The sequence below is a fragment of the Dendroctonus ponderosae genome, unplaced genomic scaffold (assembly GCF_020466585.1).
Source record: "Dendroctonus ponderosae isolate FM_Combo_2020 unplaced genomic scaffold, Dpon_F_20191213v2 Dpon_F_20191213_9, whole genome shotgun sequence".
Classification (NCBI taxonomy): Eukaryota; Metazoa; Arthropoda; class Insecta; order Coleoptera; family Curculionidae; genus Dendroctonus; species Dendroctonus ponderosae.
This window is the reverse complement of record NW_026019116.1, coordinates 4,799,260-4,806,192: the sequence shown is the minus strand read 5'-3', so window position 1 is coordinate 4,806,192 and position 6,933 is coordinate 4,799,260. Positions and strand designations below refer to the sequence as shown.

General features: G+C 43.7%; 1 protein-coding gene across 1 annotated transcript in view; it reads left to right on the top strand.

The window, feature by feature from the left end:
- Positions 1 to 4,769: 4,769 nt before the first annotated feature.
- The window catches only part of LOC109541732 (zinc finger and SCAN domain-containing protein 10), a 68,644-nt gene continuing 66,480 nt past the window's right edge, over positions 4,770 to 6,933 (top strand). Inside the window, exon 1 of the mRNA XM_019910664.2 lies at positions 4,770 to 5,035. The gene's annotated coding sequence lies outside the window, so the exon portion shown is untranslated. The remainder of the gene's footprint in view (positions 5,036 to 6,933) is intronic.

Here is a 6,933-nt window from a genome sequence, read left to right as displayed (position 1 = left end):
AACTAAATGGTCTTTATTTGAAGTTTCTCAAGAACCATTCGAGCCACAGAATTCGTTTTGGCATCGTTGTGTAGAGAATTGAAAAGTCCATTCAGGCGTAACAACGTTAGTGAGGAAATTTGAATATCAGACACTTTGGTGCAAGATTATGCCAAAATTTCATGTTTTTCGTCCCGTTTTTGCTCATTTCTCGGAGGCAAAATGAGCAGGAACGCTCATTTGTACATCATTCTAGACAGAAATAAATGGCCTTTTGAGAAAGTGAACCATGGATGGGAAAATGTTGGCAGTTTTCTCAAAAAATGCTTGAATTCAAGAAGTTTTATGGGTTCCTTAGGAATACCCAAGGTTTCTTATAGGGGTTCCACATAACTCAAGTTATAAACACCACTTAATACTGGTTAAATCAGTCCACACAGGGAGGACTGAGTATAGCAAAAAAACTCTCTAAATAATTGAATGACTGTAGACACCCTGTGGCCCAAAGTGGAAAGGAGCGAGTTAGCTCTTATGGATTTTCAAATTCTGGTCTTAAATGGCAAAAATGTTCGCGTTTTCGGTCCAGCAACTGGGAGAAACTAAAATCATCTGATGCTTTAAAGCTTTTGGCTCATAAGGTTGAATGACCCTCTTGCTAAGGTGGCAGTCATTTTTTCACTTTAGCTTCATAAAAACGAACTAAATCCTTTCCAAGCGGAAATAACTGACGTTCAACATGATTTGTCCGACTTTGAGCATTTCGCAACAAACGCCGCACGTTCGCATCGCAATTCGGCAATCGGGACTTACGCAAATTGTTCCTTTTTCGGGCCCCAATCAGTGCCGATGTTTATAAACAAAGTACGACTCGAACGCGTGGGCTGATTTCTTCCATCAACACACACACACACACACACTCAAAACGTCAATCGTGTTTTTCAAAACAATTGCATTCTTTCTGGCCGATAACACCCGCTTTATTTAGTAGGCGTCGATAAGCGGCTTGTTGTTACTTTTGCCATCGACCGAAAAACAACATTGTTAAGTGCGAGTTGAAATGGATGGAGTCTGGATGCCGCAGAAGTCGGCCGGATCATCAACTAAGTTTGGGTGATTTATGTGGGCTTAAGGGGGTGGTTTTAGCGCGAAAATGCACCCCTAGAAGGCAGACGAGGGCGGTTGTGTCAACACAATGGGCCATAATCTGTAAACATCGGAAGGCAGCTTGCAAACAACGGTGCTAAATGGACAGATTGACCGCCGGTCAAGCACAAAGCGATCGTCTAATTTCTTTGCCGGATTTCCAAGACGGAGAAGTTGCAAAGATTTATCACCGAGCCCCAGCTGGGCATCGGGGGATGTAAAACGGCTTTACAATGGAAACAGTTAATTCGGTTAATTTTCAAGTTGGATCAGCACGAGACACAGAAAGACGCTGAATCTCAGACGGTTTCAGATCTTGGAAATTGATGAAAAGTTCCTTACAGGAGCTTCACTTCGTTGTTTTATTTTTGCGTCTTATTCGAACTATTCGGCAAAGCCTTTCGACTGAACTGTCGATTTTTCAATGCCTGCCAAAAGTTGATGTTGCTTATTAAAAAAATAACGTTCTGAGGGCCCTATTTTGCAACTATTCCGTTAAAAGTTTACGGCCGCTTAATTTTCGATTGATAACTAACTCGATTGTCCGTTAAACACATAACCTAATGCCGTTATAAATATCGGTCAGCCGCTTATTTTGAAGGGTAGCCTGAAAGCATGTATTGATGATTTTTACAAAAGTTCAATGTTTCATTTCGTTTGTCCACGTGATTCTGCATTCTGCAGTATGGCAAGTTTCAATAATTATAAACAATCTGGAAGATCAGTTTGTTAACGGATCGTTAAAAATGTATTTTTGAAGGCCTTTAACTCTTAACTGAGTAGTTACCGAATAGGGCCCTTATGCTGTTCAAAGTGTGTGTCCTAGACCTGGGTATAAATGAGTTATAACTCATCAACTCAAAGGCGCAAGTCAACACAGTGTTACCCAGGCCACGTGAGTCCACAACCGGTTTAATCGCAGCTGAACTCAGCTGAAGAGAGCTGACAAGCTGACAAAACAAGGTGCCGTTTGGAAAAGTTTGCCAACTTCCCTGGCTTCCATACAGAGTCCCATCAAACAATCCCCAGATGCAACGGGCTAATTAAGTCGCTATCAGCCATTGATACGAACGCACGTCATCCAATGACGCTGGCCACTCAAATCGACCTAGACCAATGATTTTTAATTGCTATAAATACATCCTAATTACATTAAAGCGGATTTTCTCAACAAAAACATCGATAATCGCACAATTCCACAGCCGCGGCCAGTGCCTTATGCCTAATAAATTCGATTGTGGAGATCGAAATTTGAATATTTCCATCCGGGCGCTGATAAATCGTCTACCTTAGAAGTCCATTAGCGTAGCGTCGTAACGAATGGATTTTATTAGGAAGGGTAACGGAATTGGTGATTGCGGGCCCGAAAAATGGTCAACAGGCCTCAAATCAGGCCGGCGGAGAGGATCGTGATCTGAACCCGATCCCAACATGGAACTCGCTTAATTCTAGCACCCAATAACAATTGGACAAGAACAGATCACGATTTCCGGACCTATTAGACTTATATGGGCGTTTTCAATTTGTGATTTCAACCAGGAAAGCGCAATTAAAAACGATCGTGCTCAGGGTTTGTTACGATTTTTCCCTTTCTAGAACTGACAGAAATCACTTGATTAAGACCGCACCGCACGGTCGATTCTCCCAGTGCATTATGCCTCTATTCGCATTCGCGTGTAGGCAGATTTGATCGGCAAAAACGGATAACAGCCCAAATAAAACGAGACCATAATCCCTCATTACCAACAGTAAAACTAATGGAATTGTTGGGTACCAGTCATTTTATGGCCTTTATATCGACATGGAACAATTTAGATCGACGGCCCGATCTATTTGGATCGTTTCAAACTTTTATTTTTAATCGCCGTGATGTAATCAAGATAGGTACTGCGACTCGCCCGATGGATGGTACCCACCTTTCACTTGCCGTCGCACAAATTCGATTGGATTTATTCCGGAAAAAAACTGGATCGGACAATCGGTATCAATTTAACGCCGACAAAGTTGCGTAATTGCCGCATCCCAACCAAGAAAAACACTTTTTAAGCCGTAATTACTTTAACTCCTGCGTAATGTTGGTGCAATCAGGCTTTGCCCACTGTCCAGCCATGTGGTCTACGTCACCCGCCCAATGGATGAGTCGATAGCTGCGCGTTTCCCTGGATACCGGTTGTGTGTACTGCCACAACTGGACCAGGGATGATGTTAGCTGCACCATAGCTATTTGATTTGAGTTGTGCATTCCTGATGGGGCAAAAAGTTGCCAAAGCGAAAAACACTGGGGGTTGGCCTGAAGATGACTGACGAAAATCGGGCGATTTCTTTGGCACAATGAAGATGAAATTCGCTCGAGTGAGGGTGGCATTTGAATACCCCCAGACATAATCCGATCTGTGTCAGAGGGATGGAAGATGTAACGTTTTTCGGCTCAACTTGAAAGGTACGCATTGTGACCGGATGAGATTGCATCGAGGGGTGCCGGGTCGACTTTGTGATTGATCGCAGGGCCGGCTTGGGACATTTCCAAATTGTCCCTCAATCGCAGCTTTTCCATTTTTTTGCCTGTTTGGCGGGCAATGCGGCCCTGCCCTCCCATCGGCCCGTCACTGTTCACATTCGAAAAAGGTATCCACGTGCCCTTTGCACCGTGCCATGCGGGATCTTGCGATCGTCTTACAGTCGCTGGTCTTTTTGTTTGCTCAGCCCGTTTTTTAACGGCCACAACCACCTTGGAACGTGCCAATTCCAACCGAATTTCTCGTCTATCGGCTGAAGAACATTCAGTGGGCCCATCGGGAACCATTCACATACCATTCAACCAGAAGATAGCAAACGCATGTCGCTCATGAGACGATAAATTATTTTTTTCCGCGTTGCAAGAAGCGCGTGCCGTTTCTTCAGTCAGCGCACAATGGGCCGAGGCACTTAAAGCTGCCATCGTATCGGGCAGATGGATTTCGACTTGGATGAGTTTAAAGAGGGCAGTTAATTGAAAGTCAAACTGGCTGAACTCATGAGGACAGGCGATTCTTTGCGACTCAGAAGATGCAACTCTTTCCAATGAGTACCTACACTTTAATGGGTGGTTCCTGACGTTTTGGGCTCAGACTGTTCGTGATAACCAAAAGTGTTGGTGTTAGTCTTGCAAGTCTTTCGGGTATGTCACCGATAGGAGAACAACAAACTACATATTAGAGAGTTTGTTTTTTTGCAATCAGACCAGTGCCGTGCCCGAAGGTGAAAAATCAACATTATCTGCTGCCATAACCAGCAGGAAGCACCCACAAAATGAATCGAATCTTCCCATTAATAATGCGAATTTCGCTTCGAAGCCTTAAGAGTGACTTGAGGCAAAACAGGGGAGTTTGGCTGAACTCGGACCTTCAGGAAACACCGCGGACTGCACAGAAAGCGCCACAAATGACCAACCATTAGCTGAAATCCAGTTTGCGTATTTTTTCGGCCAAGTCAGCAAACTCTCGTAGGTACGAAACAGCCGATAAATCAGCGGCGGTTTTTACGGAAGCGGCGAGCGTCGTGCCAGCGAACTCGCTATACGCAAAAACGGCGGCAAAAAGAGGGGGGTGGGAGGCAAAAAGCGACGAATCAGCGCGCGCCCAGCCGCTCCAAGTAGGCTGTGTGTCGCAACTTGACGCGAAAGTTTTCGAAACTTCAGTCCGCACTTGGCGAATGAACGTTGAAGCACGCTGAGCGCGTCCACAAATCACCGAACGTTTATGCGACGAACGCGAAGTGATCCAATGTGACTATTTCAGTTTTTCTCGTAATTATTATTATTTTTTTTTTGGTTCAACTTGTTGCTAGTGGGCGATTTTTGCCAATAATTTGACAATGAATGGGACTAGTTGAGTGTTGGCTCCTGATTTACCTGTGCATCTACTGGACGATTTTGGTGAGTTGGAGGAGTTTTTCCAAAATTAGACGCAATTAACGACAATTAAACGGTTGAAGCGCGCTAAACACGAAATTAATGGCCGGGGCCTAATAGAAAAAAATACGGATCGAGGTCGCCATCCGAAGAATTGCCGCCGATTATCCTCCGAAATCGGTAATAGAACCGTCAATAATTATGGTTAATTTATGCTCGGTCAAGAGCCCCCACTGCGCGAAACGATTTTTCACCAAACGATGGCCGGTAGTCTATCGGCCAGTTGCCCAATTCGGGCGCACTAAATTGGGCGCAATCATCATCATCATCATCATCATCGGTCAAACTCCATTTTGTCCCCCGAAATTCTCCATTTTATCTGCAGCACCGAACAGCAGGAAAAAACGGCCACGTTTGCCGAAAAAGGGATTTTATCTTAAGTAAACGGTACTATCAGCCTTCTTTTCTGCTTATTCAGTTGCCCGCCAATTTGGTACTTGCCAGTTCCGAGTAAATGGTACCGGCGACGATCTAGAGTGCGTTTGGTTGGCCTAAAAGCTGATGTTTTGGTCAAGTAAGTACCGGTTAAGTAAGAAAGTACCTGTTCAAACAGTATCCATTAGAACCAGTAGAATGTCGAACGAAGCCGCGAATCAGTGAACTTCCGGGAGTTTCTAAAGTGACGGCCGTAAATGTTTCTAGTGGTGGAGTTTTATGGGCTTAACTGCGGTGGAAGTGAGCAAACCTGGAAAATTATCCTCAAAATCCCTCAGGACCCACGGTAGAGGCACAATTTGCGGAATATCGCGAAGAACAGTCGCCTAAACTCATTGCTTTCTTGGGGAAAATATGCGGTGTTAAGTTTACTTAAGTAGTGTCAAGTAGACTTGGTTGTTTGTAAACGAATTAGACTTCTCGCTTCTTTCAGGCCTGAGTAGCTTGCAAAACCCACAAAAAACTATTAAAAACTCACCAAATTAGCGCCATTAATACCATTTTTACGCGTTAGATACTGAAAAAACCCTGATACGTCGGTAGGGTACGACAAGAACAAACAACAGCTTCCCTGGACAACTGTCCCAACCTTTTTGGCAGTGATGCAATCATTGTCGTTCTTTTTCTAATACTTGTCCACCGAGCGAGAGGATAGAAGAATATTAAGATTATTGTCTTAACTTCCCGACGAGTGTTGGCAGATTGTTAACGTTTTCCAAGTTTTCATTTCACTTTACTGCACGATTATGCGGGCAAGCAACGGTTAGTTGTTGGAGTTCCTCATTTTTTTCTTCGATTTTCTTCATAATGTGACTACAGGTTTACCAGCAAGAAAATTACACACTAACGCTCACAGCTCCCGCCAATACCTGCACAATTGAGGCAAATTAATACCGAAAACGAAGAAAGTGATTAATTTTCCCAATTAATTGTCTACAGTCAGCAAATTTAACCTCACTTTTGCAACTTCAAATGTTTTATATGCCGTGGTGTTAATCGGCCCGAAGCGTTTCAGTCTTTTTATTGGTTGAAATCGACAGCATAAACACTGGTATCTTTATCTACAATTTTATAATGAACCCTGAAGATGAACCATCGCCTTTCCCTTCAGGGTTTGCTTGTTCTGCAGTAGCACTGAACTGATCAGTCGAAGCAAACTGTGATTCCTACGCGATTTAATGCGAAATTTTACTGGGAAAACCGTCGGGGAACCCAATTTTCCGAAAATACACTAAACACGCCCAAACTCAGTGTTTTCGTTATCAAACCGCCGTTGCGCCCAAAAAATGATTACTTCTATTCCGAATTCCATTCCACGATGGTTTAAAAGCTCGAAAAACTATTGTCATTCCGAGCATTTTACTGCATTAAACCCCAAATAAAAGTTCCTGCTGCTTTGAATCAGCCCTGGTAAACTGTTGGTGTGC